The following is a 13,687-nucleotide window of genomic DNA, read 5'->3' on the forward strand; positions in this document are numbered from 1 at the left end:
GGGAACTATCATAAAAGGTAAAAGAAAATAAAAAGAAAGACATAATGTTATTACTAAATGTCACCTAAATAAACTTGTAAGCGCAATAAATACTATAGGAAATTGTGATGTCATTAGGCATTTAAATAAATCCGTACATTGGTAGATGCTAAAAAGATCTCAAATCTCTAGAACTTATATACATTACTCGATTGGTTAGAGTAGATATATAAGAGTTGCAGCGGAAATCTGGGTATAGCCCATTTAAATCTAGGAAGTGTGGCATAATTGGAACATCGATGAGTCAATGTTATTTTACTATTTGTCATGTTAATCGTTAGGACGTATGTTATCAAATATTGAGGACGAGAATTTCTTCAAGGGGGGTAGATTGTAACAACCCTAATTTTAATGGTAGTTGCATACGTCGGTACCTACAAATATGCCTCATGAGGAAAGTTGTGAATGATTACAAACACTGTAAAAGAAATATTCTCGTTCACGGTATGGGTAGGACCGTTGAATTTCGAGGACAAAATTCTTTTTAAGAAGGGTAAATTGTAACACCCCATACTTTCAAGTACTCGGGTGTTACCAAAAGTACTTAGCTTTTTGAGTTGTTCCCTTACACTCTATACATCAGGAGTAATCTTTATCCATGAATTGAACTAATTGATTGTCTAATTATAAAATCAATATTTAGATTTCCATTTAGACAATTTTTAGGACACCTAGAACTGGTGAAAAGTGATTTCGAACAATTTAAACCCCATGATCTGACCGTTGAGATTGAAAATAGATTATTAGATTAGAGATCAATCATTAAATTAGACCTCACATCATATGATAAAGAAACTGACAAACCAAAACATATAGATGCCTTAAAGATTTGTAGAACTTAATAATCGGATCTGAACAATTTAACCATTTGAACTCGTGATCATTCATTCAATCGAATTGCTAAATAGGACTATGAACCTTTTGACCATTGATGTTCAAACTCGAAACGATTTGACCCCCAGATCGGTGGAGATCCATGATTGGACACTGTAATTAAGTTATATGGCCCATCTAAATATTAGATCTGCCCCAATCATTGGGCTGATGGGCCAACAGTCCTATTCAGGATTAATGGACGAAGTAGATTCTACAAGTCATCAAGGTGGACCCCACCTTGAGATTCGTACATGTGCATAGACCGTGCACACTCGCAATCCACTAGATTGAGTAACTAGTCAAACCGAGTTTGACCCGAGCTCACCCGAGAAAGAGATTTTTCCTCTCTTTTTCCTGTCGTTGGTGGTATAAACGGACAACGTTCGTTGTTTCCGATCGTGGCCCACCATATGACTGTGTTTAATGGATATGAACCATCCATCATGGAGCTGGAAATTTTTTGATCAAAACTGTCACGCCCCAAACTCGGAAACCGGGCTTACAAAATTCCCGATCGCCGAATCCAGCGCCGACAGCCTCCGTAGTGCCCCATTCTCGGATTCCGGTACTCACAAGCCAAATCCGATCCTAGGATCCTACAAGGAGGATTTTCAGTATGATTTTTTTTTTAATTGTAATGGAGCATAACCACAAGTTTACCCAAATCACAAAGGCAACATCATCATCACATATCCACTAATATAAACATTTGAACACAATGCTGAAAGGGAAATACATATATATTGAAATCAAAGCCCTAGAGGACAGCTGCACGCTCTAAGTTCAACGCTGCTGCAACCTAACGCTACCTGCACGCATCTATCGTGCACAAGCTTACAAAAGCTTAGAAGGCGGTAAAAGTGTATGCATAAGATAAGTGTCAAGTATACCATAAAACCCATAAATCATACACCATCGGAATAAGCAAAAATACTGACAAGACATGAATCATACGATATCAGAGTAAGTGGAAATACACTGGTAAGTCCATGAGTGCTATCAGCCGTACTAAGGCTATGCGATGCAAAACATAATAAAACAATAACAGATGCTGAGGATGCAATGCAATATGTAAATCCTGACGAGCCACAAATACCATCAACCTTATCTAGGCCATATAAGTGCAAAAACATAGTAACCCAAAATGCTAAGTACTGCAAATGCAATGTAATATGCGGTGCGAATGAAATGACCATGCTGGGATGTGAAGTCGGGATGATAGTATGTAGTATCACAGGCTACGGGGTCCACCACAAGGGATTTCTATCCAAACCAGTCCCATACATAAATTTGGATAGTCCGACTGAATGTGGTAAACTCCTGATCTCAGGTTAGTCACGCGCCCAACCAAAATCCTGGCCATGTGATAGTACACGTAACAAATAGTTACGCACCACCAGCCCGAGTGAATAGTGAATGAATAAATGAATGGATATGCAATTCCTGCTCAATAAGTCCACATATTAGTACGGTTGCTCTTTAGAGAAATCACCGGGGTCTATTACACTACTCCGACTGCCTCCTCCGTAGCTGGACAGCCCAGTGAGTGGAAGAGACCTCACTATCCGCCTGTCGATATCGGGCCCGGCTCATCGATAGCGGACCCATTTACGAGCTGGTCATACTTAGCCTAGCTTATAGCCCCCTCACTCGGGCGGATAAGGCCACACCCCCTTCCAACCGACCACGACACAGTGGGAGACACGACCTCATGGTATAGGCACCGACGCTCATATTCCACTCGGTCTAGACGTTGGAGCATCTCCTGGTACCAAGGAGGTTCTGAGATTTTCACCCAAGGACATCCTACGTGCCCACAGTGCTAGAACCAAGCATTTTCAGTGTCCCATCTGGCCATCCACGATGTGTCTGTGGAGGCCACGACCCTGATGTCGCTAAGGTGTACAATGATCAAGTCACATATATGTGAGATGCATGAGTCACACTATCCAGTCATGCAGTAATCTTGCGCATACGGCGCGATAATGTGGGTACGCCGTCTTATAAGGAGTCCCGTAAATAGTCTGCCCAATGGCGTATGTTATGATCAAACATTCCTCATATCAGGCATACATATGATACGTATAGGCATGAATCATGCAGTTATACTAAGCATTTTATATGGTGATGAACTATCCTCATAACGAAGAGGGGCTTTGATGACCTACACACAACAAGTATGTGCCTATCAATGGGCCCTAGGGAGAGTTATAATGCGGACATTTAACCAACATTATTCTTACAATGTGGACGTCAAACCAACATTGCTCTCAAGGCATGGCCCGTCATAAATGTCATTACATAACCCATGATAGAATCACACAATGCAATAGACCTTGTATACATCCCATTGGGCCTCGACCCATGGGCCTCAAATACATCAAATGGGCCTCAACCCACGGGCCCTAATACATCATAATGGGCCTCAACCCATGGGCTCCAAATACATCATATGGGCCTTATATACATCAAGTGGGCCTCAACAACGGGCCATTAACATATCAAAGGTGGGCCTCACAGATGGGTCTCATACATATCAAAGGTGGGCCCCAATGGATGGGCCATAACTACATCAAGATGGGCTTTAGAATATGTTAAAATGGGCCTAATCACATGGGCCATATGCATATCATATGGGCCTCAATGGACGGCCACAAATAAATCAAGATGGGCCTCATACACATACCAAGGTGGGCCTCAATGGACGGCCATAAATAAATCAAAATGGGCCTCATACACATACCAAGGTGGGCCTCAATGGACGGCCATAAATAAATCAAAATGGGCCCCATACATATACCAAGGTGGGCCTCAATGGATGACCATAAATAAATCAAAATGGGCCTCATACACATACCAAGGTGGGCCTCAATGGACGACCATAAATAAATCAAAATGGGCCCCATACATATACCAAGGTGGGGTCCACTTGAATTATAGATCTGTCTTATTTTTAGTCTCAAGCTTGTAATACAAGCTTGCCAAATGGTGGATCCCATGAAGGCCCACCATCATCTATATATTATATAATATAATATATAATCTATATATAATATATACAATATAAATAATATAATATAATACACACACACACACACACACACACAAACACACACACACACATCAGGTGCAGTCCCACACGTGGGGTGGGTCCCATATAGCTGGACGGCATGGATGAAAATATACCTCATGGTGGGGTCCACTAGTTGTCCAGCAGCCCCGCCGAATGGCTGGACAACATGATAAAACACATACATCTAGGTGGGTTCCACCGTCCACGGATGGTGTGAATAAAACACATATATCACTGTGGGTCCCACGTGGGGCCCACCATAATGTTTATAAGCCATCCAATCCATTCATAAGGTCACGCAAACCTAGATGAAGAGTAAAAATGAATTTCATATTGATTCAAAACCTCTAACCCAAAAAGGGTTTCAATGGCATACGTTCAAACCCCCCACTGTTTCCTGCCGTGTGGGCCACCTGAGTCTTGGATCGGGCTGATTTTTGGAGGGCAGCCTACTGCCCTAAGCGCCTACAAAATGGACGGTGTGGATATACAAAACACACATCATGGTGGGGCCCACGGTTAGACCGTGGGTCTGCTGTCCGTCCGCCCAAATGCCGCAGGTGCTACCTGCGCCTCTGGCAGCAGCAGCGTCTGCTGCATATATATTATTTTATTTTTTTTTGAAATCGCATAATCTTATGGTTTTTCATGCGTGAGGCCCGCATTAGGCGAATCCACCCCGCCTACTGGTTCCCATAGTTCAAGGCAAGCCAAACAAGCCCAATATCTGATATTTTCTGGTGTATAGAAATGGCATGGTGGTTTTCAACGGTAGAAACCACTGTTTTATATGCTATGGCCCGCCAGAAGATCAGATGGACTTCATTTTTCGGCTCAATGCCTAAAACGGACCAAGGAAAGGAATGAACGGCGTGGATTGAATACATACATCAAGGTGGGGCCTACACAAGTGGTCCACCCAAGCTTATATTTGTGTTTTAACTCACGTCCAACGTCCCTAGACGCTGGACGGTTTGGGCATAGCACATGCATTGAGGTGGGCCTTGCTTAGGTGGGCCATCAAATGATGGGTGGTGTGGATACAACACATATAAGGTGGGGTCCATCCAAGTGGGCCACACAATTATATCATCACAAAAGAGAGAGAGAGAGAGAGAGAGAGAGGCACGTATGATGGAGGGACCCCGTCACTATGGGCCTTCCGTTTCAAGCATCCAATCATACATCAAGTGGGCCCCATTGCATGTGGGCCCACCAAATCAAAGATCAACGATGGAGATCCCTTCTCCACCAAGATCTAAGGTCTAAATGACCCATTTTTTACTAGAAAGTAAACATCATGATGGGGTCCATGGAGAATGGTCCCATCATGGAATGATAATAAAATCAAGATGGGCCATCGGCCACATCTAGGGTCCTAAGTGAGATCCATACCATCAATCAGTAGGCCTCACTTGGCCCATCATCAAAACATGAAAAAATCTAGCCTGATAAGCACCAACTGTTCAATCTTCTTGGTCCATTGGAACGCCGGTCCCCTTCTGCTTCACTTTGATGGAAGGTGATGAAAGGTGAATGGCTAAGATGAAGGATTTTGGGGTGGGAAGTGGGCCACAAAAAACCACTTTTCTCTCTTGGGAAAGGCTTGGACGTGAGCTCATTTGGGTGCTTGGAAAATGTGAAGAGAAAGAGAGGGAGAGAGGGTGGTTGTAAGAGAGATGATGGTTGATGGATGTGAGGTGATGGTGTACTTGAGTAGCATGAGTGTGTAAGAGAGAGAGTGAGAAAGAGTTGACTTTGGGGTTGCTTGACTTAAGGAGAAAGAAAACTTTGATTGATTGATTGAGTGATTGATTGATGAGATATGTTGTAGAGATTCTCTTGGGATTGCAAACGCGCGGCATTTTCTTCGAAATAAACGCCGGCCCACATCTCCCTGCCAGGGTATCAGATCGGTGCGCAAGACGCGACGTCGGAACCGTGACGACGATGCGGTCGGAATGGTATAAGTCTCGGATTAAGCCGACTCAATTCTACAGGATACGACTTAGGGTCGCACGCAAACATCGATTATAGGTCGCAGATTGCTGGACTTCGACGGGAAGGATCGCAGGAGTCGACGGAACAGTACGGACTAGGATACGGGTCTTACAAAAACCCTTCTTTTTCTCACTGTTCGTGGTTTAAACAGACAACGTTCATTGTTTCCGATCGTGGCCCACCAAATGATTGTGTCTAATGGATCTGAACTGTCTATCATGGAGCTGGAAATTTTCTAATCGAAACCCTGTTGATTTCACGTGAAACTACACGCTGAAAAAGAGATCTAAAGAAGTCTTAGAGAGAGAGAGAGAGAGGGTGAATAGGACTATGCCAAATAATCGAATAAAGTGCTGAATAATAAATAAATCAAAGATCTCAATTGCTCAAGTATTGAAACATTGATTTCAATTGATTCTTAGGACAACCTTCACCTAAAAAGTTTAGGTAGGACAACCTTATTTCATGAATACTATTTAAAATCAAAATTTCAAACTTTGTAAGAGTAAATAAATTTAAATATTACAATCATTAACCACTTCAATTGAAATGTAAATACAACCATTCACCACATAAAAGATAAAAGCATTCATCACAAACACAGAGAATTATAGTGGTTTAGTGTGTCAATAACTGTTTTAAAACAACCACTCCTACTCCACTCCTAAAATTACTCTTCACGTAATCTTGGCTTTCACTATGAATAAGGTTTTCTCAGGGTCACCTTAAAACCTGATACAAATGTGATTTTACTGGGCTATCACAAACAAAACCCTCACTGAGATTTTCTGGCTATCTCAGAAAAACCAACACTAAAATTTTTTGGCCATCTCCAAAAAAACCAAATAAAGAAATAAATGTATACTTATCTTCATTGTAGAAGAAGTTGTAGCCGAATGACCACTTTTCTTGAATGTCCAATATTCAATGTTCAGTCATATAGAAAAGGTCCAGGGTTCTATTGATTTTAATTAAGTTTAAACTAATGGCTACTTAGGTTAATTCTCCTAAATTGCAAAGAAAGAAGAGTAAAATTCACTCTTTTTAGAATCAGAGTGACAGAGTCTAAGATTAAGGGAATTAAACAAAAGCTATAAAATAATTTATAAATACCGTATAATAGCTTGAAAATAAATGAAGCCTCAGTTGCAGAACACTTGTAGAAGGATTTAAATAGTCTTGAATTGAATTTTCGGATTGAGAGAGAAGCTCAATTTATAGGCAAAGAAGTTGAATCTTCGACTGGCCTAAGACAGTCTTCGATTAGCCCTAGCACCGGATTTTGTTCCAATGGATTTTTAGATTTGAGCGGGATAAGATTTATTCGATCTTCAACTGGTCAAAGAGCTCTGTTTGACTGGTTGAAGGTGGTCTTCAACTAGTTGAAGGTGCCAAAATCCGAACTGATTCAGTTGCTGGACTTCGAGCCGAGAAACCTAGGGCTGGTCGAAGATCCTCCTTTGACTGGTCGAAGGTGCAATAGAAAAACAGTTTTGCTTCGGTTTGTATTACGACTAGCCGAGAAAAACTTAGATAGGTCAAACCAAACCTTAGGCTGGTCGAATTATGAGTAATCACAAGTATAAAAACCCAAATTAAATATTTTTTGAAAGCACCTAAACCTAAGGTCTTTCTAGGGTTTATAATACCTGAGATGACTAAACTTCTTTGTCTTGAAGTAGATTGGAGACTTCAACTTTTCTTTGGACCTTGATCTTCTACTAGAACATCAGTTGATCTCGACTTCATTTTGAGCTTAATCCTCTACTAGAACTTGGACCAGGCTTGAATAGAGGTGTACACGAATCGAGCTAGCTTGGTTAGCTCGCTCGACTCGACTCGAAAAAGCTCAATTCGACTTGGTTCAAAGCTGAGTTCGAGTTGAGTCGAGTTGATTTTTTGAGCTCAAAAATGAGTTCGAGCTCGCCCTAGCTCGACTCGACTCGGATTGAATCCAGCTTGAATCAAACTTGGGTTAAACCAGTTCAGTGACTCAGTTACTTTGATATTGATGTTGCTCACCAAGTGTTTGATGAAATGACTCAACGAAGTGTGGCTAGTGGCAAGGTATGTATATGAAATAAATACCCTTTTTTTCTTAATTTTTATGTTGCTTAGAAGGTGTTTGATAAAATACCTGAAAAACCTTTGCTGCTATTTTACATACAGTGGGATTTCGAAGGTGCAGTCCAGGTGTTTGTGGAAATGCTGCACAGGCGAACTCAGCTCGATCTTGGCTTGAACTCAGCTCGAACTGGCCTGAGCTGCTGACCAAACCGAACCGAGCCGAGCCGAGTTCGAGCTGAGGTCAGCTAGTGACCAAGCCGAGTTAAGCCGAGGCCAGCTCGACTTGGCTCGACTTGATGTACACCCCTAGGCTTGAGCCTTGATCTTGAACCATACTTGAAGATCACTTGACAAGATGTTTTGACTAAACGAAATTTGACAACTACAGTGTGCTTTAAACATTATAGCAGTTACACACGCGTGCGCGGGCTATTAAACTGGACAACGTCTGATTATTTTCAGTAGTGACACACCTTGATCATCCATCATCACGATCAGAACCATCCATCGGATTCAAGAGACAGATCCGATTGGGACCACACCGTCCACACGAATTTATGCACACGTGTGTGTGCACAAATAGAGTGTGCGCGCGGCAATTTCTGAAATCGAAAATCCATTTTTGTTGCCTTGTTGGCAATCCACGTGCGCCTACTCTCTATCATCTTGACTATTTATTTTGAACCATCCCAGCCTTCTATTCGTTTCCTTTTAGGGTTATTTTCCTTAACTAGAAGAAAAGGTGGAAAAAATCTTTCCGTTAAAGGGAAGAACCGATCCCAACCGGTGGGATGTTTCTAAAAGGCGCTCTGAATGCATCAGGAGCGTTCGTTTTAGGGTAAGCAATGCCCTATCTTGTGGACTGAAGAGATCTCGCGAGAAACTCATCCTTGCTCGAGAAATTTGCCCGCGACCAAAAATCTCGAAACCCACTGAGTTTCTGTGCAAGCTTCTCCAAATGGTGGCTCCCATAGTGTCTAGAAGACAAATCCACACCATGCAAGTGCGGTGGGCTGAAGGATTAACCATATGGAAGTGATATGCCATTAACGACCGGATCATCTTCCCCGTTGAGCTTAGATAACCATCATCTTACAATGGGTCCCATTTCACGATCAAGATCGTCTATTCGGTGGGCCATGATGTTAGAAGTCCGACTTTAGCATTGGATCGCAGCCATGCAAACATAAGTTCAATTAGATCATCTCAAATTCTCGTGATTAAGAATCGTTAAAACGTAGCTAATCTGCCGATTAGTTAGAATGTAGGGCTCTAGAAATAGGTTAATAAAGCCTATTTAAGGCTGCCTTTTAGGGTAACCCTTTTCGAAAAAGGAAAGCCAGAAAGAGAGGGAGAATGCGCCGTTTCAACTGCCACATCAGGTTGAGTCGACTCAGCCCGAGTTGTAACAGCATCAGGCCAAGTCTAGGGCTTCACCTGGTTGTTTCCAACAATGAAAGAAAAGGAGGAAGGTGACATGAGAGAGAGAGAGAGAGAGAGCCTGAGTCGGCTGTCCGCACTAGGCTAACTTGTCCGAGTCATTGGTGTGAACTATCCGATTTTGATGGATTTTTACCAAGTCCAGAGGGTGATGGAGTTACTAGATGAGCAAGAAGAAAGAAGAAAGCAAGAAGAGAAATGGAGGAAAGAGAACATGCGCTGTCGCACCAGCTTGAATCGAGCTGAGTCTGCACCAAGTCAGTTCGAGTCGTTGTGAGTTGAGTGAAGTTTGATGAGTCTAGTTGCTAGACATTAACAACAAAGAAGTAGGAGTAGTAAGGAAAGAGAAAGAAGAAGAAAGAAAGGAAGAGGAAGCCAAGTTGTCGAGTGAGAAGCTCCGTGTTAAGTTAACTCAGTGCAGTCGCCGAGTCTAACTGGGTATCCATATCAAAGATCGAAGGAGCAAAAGAGTAGCCATATTAAGATTGATCGAGCATCTCAAGAAGGCACTATCAACGAGGGCTCATCCAAAGTAGTAACAATTTAAGTTAAGACTACTGAGACTTTGAAACCCAAACTTAAATAAGTCCTTTTATAGGACTGCCTCCGGCAGGAGTATACATAGATTAGTTCTCATGTAAAACTAATCGAAGGTTATTAGTAAGCCTATAGAAAACCCTTAATGTCTCCGATAAAGCCACCAACACGGGTGCGTACGTGTAGGTTCTTGTGTAAGACTACCACCAATACGGGTGTTCTTGTAGGTCTTTATGTAGGACCGCCTTCGGTGGATGTATACATAAGTCCTTGTGTAGGACCACATCGGTTCTTAGTTAGCTTATAAAAAACCTCGTGTCTCTAAGGGAGCCACCGACATTGGTGTGTGCGTGTAGATTTTTGGTTAACCTATTGAAAACTATTATAAAGGTTATTGGTGAACCCCTAGAAAATAATTTGAGATAGTGAAATCCGTTATACTCAAGTTTGGGTGTGTCAGTCGAGAGTGGAGTAGGCATTTATTTGAACCTATATACATCATTGTGTTTGCGATCGTTTATGTAAATAACTTAAAAAAGTCCGATTCACCCCCTTTAGGACTTATCCATAATTCTACTCTCTATAAGCTTTCGCGTGTCATAGTATCATGTTAGATAATCATACATTTTCAATTGGTATCAGAGTGAGTTGCTCTTCAAGGACTTAACCGTCTAGAGTTTGATCCGTATGAGCTTTAAAATGAGGTCTAAAAATGAGGGGAGTTCTATCTCACGACCATCGTACTTTGATGGGTCTAACTATGCCTATTGCAAGGCAAGGATGAAAATATTTTTGAGATCTCTTGACCCTATGGTTTAGAAAATTATAGACCAAGGTTGGTATATACAGGTAGAACAAGTCGTGGTAGACAGTGTCACCATTTCCACTCCCAAAGATAAATCCAAATGGAGTGTTGATGAGAGAGCTAGATATGGTCGTGACACCAAAGCTCTCAATGTTATTTACTATGTCGTTTCCCTGGATGAATTTAAAAGAATTTGCACATGTGAAATTGGAAAACAAGCATGAGACATTTTAGAAACCACCCACGAATGAACAAGCACAGTTAAGCGTTCCAAGATTCAACTCTTAATCATAAAGTTTGAAAATATTAAAATGGATGAGAGTGAATCTTTCATGGACTTTTATTCAAAATTGAATGACATTTACAACTCTATGTGGGATTTAAAAGAAATTTTTTTAGAGGTCCGTATATGTAAGAAAATTCTTAGATCATTGCCAGATAGATTTTGACCATAACATCTTGGAAGAAGAAGAGACATTCTTTGATGAAGAAGGAGATAAAGGAGATGTCAAACTGCAAGAAGTCTACAACCTACTTTTTACGAAAAGTTTCAAAATTATATATAAAAAAGTTAGGATTAGTAAAGGTTAAGAAGATTCAATCGATTGATGAATTAAAAAAGGTTGGATTTAAAAATCTTTCCCTGATTCAAATACATGAAAATCTTAAGTTTGACCTTGAGGAGACTTTAATGAGATACATAGGTGTTGAATTTGAGCTTCATGCAGTTAAATCTAAAAATTAAGAATCTTATCTTACCAATGCTAACATTGCCTAAGTAGAAAACCAATTAGAAAAACCTTTAGGTTTGGATAAGCCTTTTGGGGGGATAAGAGAAGTTTTTAATAAAATAGAAAAACTCATTAATGAATCTCTACCCCTTTGGTAATTTTAAAAGGACTCGTCTGCTTCAGAAAGTAGATCGAGAGCCTCTACTGTGTGTCACAAATATGAAGATGTAGGCCACTTGAAGTTTAAATGTCTTATATCTAAAAGGCCACAATCCACCTCAATCTGGAACCAAATAGATAAATATATCATGATTGAGAAAATGACAAAACAAGGGGAGAGTCCTCCTACAAGATCACTAGAAAAGAAGTTGTTCCCAACTCCTCCAAAAATGAACAATAATATGAGGGAATTGATTAAAAACATTGCCCTTCTTAATGAGAAAATGAGTAAAATGTTTAGTGGGAGAAATAACTATCAGAGTAAGAAACATATAAGAAAATCACATACCAAACATAGATATTTAAATAGGATCTCACGTAGGAGAGTTGAATCTAAGATGGATAATCTCTCCTGAAAACAATCCGAGTCCTAGGAAATCCACACCCTAGTGGGTGGTGAAGAATGATAGGTCATCTTAGTTGGTCTATGTACACTTATACGTAATTATGAGGATTATAGCCTCATTATCATTTTGATTAGTTTAGCCTTAAGTTGCTTCATTCTTGTTTTTTAAATTGTTAAACTATCATGGTCATTTTACTTACTACGTATATTTTTTAATGACCATTTCATGCTATGCACCCTTATTATATTCTCTTGTTACTATGTGCTTCTCAGCAGATATATGATTTATAGAGCTTTCCACATTTTTTATGCTTATTGGCATAACCATGAAATTGTCTCTTATCATTAACTGACAAAAAGGAGGGAGAAGTCAAGATCCTACCAACACAAGTTGAATTTTGTTTTCTAGGTTCTCTTTGTTGTAGGGATTTGATGGGGTTAGGGGGAGCAGTACAAGTGTCTACATGTTATATTTATATTTATGTTATAAATCATTATAATCTTGACATATAATATTTTGAGTTGTTTTGGTTTGTCATTCGTGATATGCACCATGATAGTGTTTAGTTTACTTTTATCATGTAATTGACAAAGGGAGAGACTATTAGTGCATCGGTTTGTCAATAAAGTATGCTAGTATGTCTTGAGTTGGTTGAGCCCTCATTAAAAGACGTTAGAAGACTGAAGACTTGAAGACTTGTAGCATCAAGGCTTGAAGACACAGGTTAACTTGAGGTACCTTCGTGCAACTAGCCCTAGACCCATTTAGTTACAAAACAACCTACGTCTAGATGATCCATTCTCCCATATGAAATCCCTATTTAATCATCCCAAGCCTTAGCCTTAAAATGAACATGATATGCTAGGCAAGAAGAGGTTCGGAGCTACTGGTGGTTAGAATATAAAATCAACAAAAAATAAGAACTATCAATCGAATCGATAGTTCTGGTCGATCTGATCAAATTATCACAAAAAAATGTCCAGCGAATTTCCTACTTAATTTTGAAATTTCTCCATCGAATAAAAACTAGTCGTTACTAACCATTATAGATCCATTGAAACTTTTTCTCTATAGAAGGAGCATCTAGATCTTTACAAAGTGGATGCTTCTTGGTGATTTAGAAGCACCAGTGTATTCCATTCTTTTCCTTTACTCATAGGCCATCACCCAAAGAGATTCATGTCATCTTCTTTGTGATTTAATACCCTAATGAGCATTCCAAGCTCCATTTGAAGATAAACATTTTATCTTGCATTCTCTAGTGATTAGACACCAATACTATAGGTAAATTCTCACGTCTATCAACCTCTAAAATGCCTATTTAAGTGGATCTCTAATTGAAACCAGCTATCCCATTAGTTGTAGAAAATTCCATCGCCTCTATAATTTCTTAGCACTCTCAATAGGAAGATCAAAGTACGGAGCCAATCGTAAGAGCTGAGAATATCTATATCAAAGATCGGTGGAGTAAAAGAGAAGGCACATCAAGATTGATTGAGCATTTCAAGAAGGTGCTATTAACGAGGCTCATCCAAACTAGTAACAGTTTAAG

Source organism: Magnolia sinica, chromosome 7, assembly GCF_029962835.1.
Source record: "Magnolia sinica isolate HGM2019 chromosome 7, MsV1, whole genome shotgun sequence".
In the NCBI taxonomy this organism is placed as follows: Eukaryota; Viridiplantae; Streptophyta; class Magnoliopsida; order Magnoliales; family Magnoliaceae; genus Magnolia; species Magnolia sinica.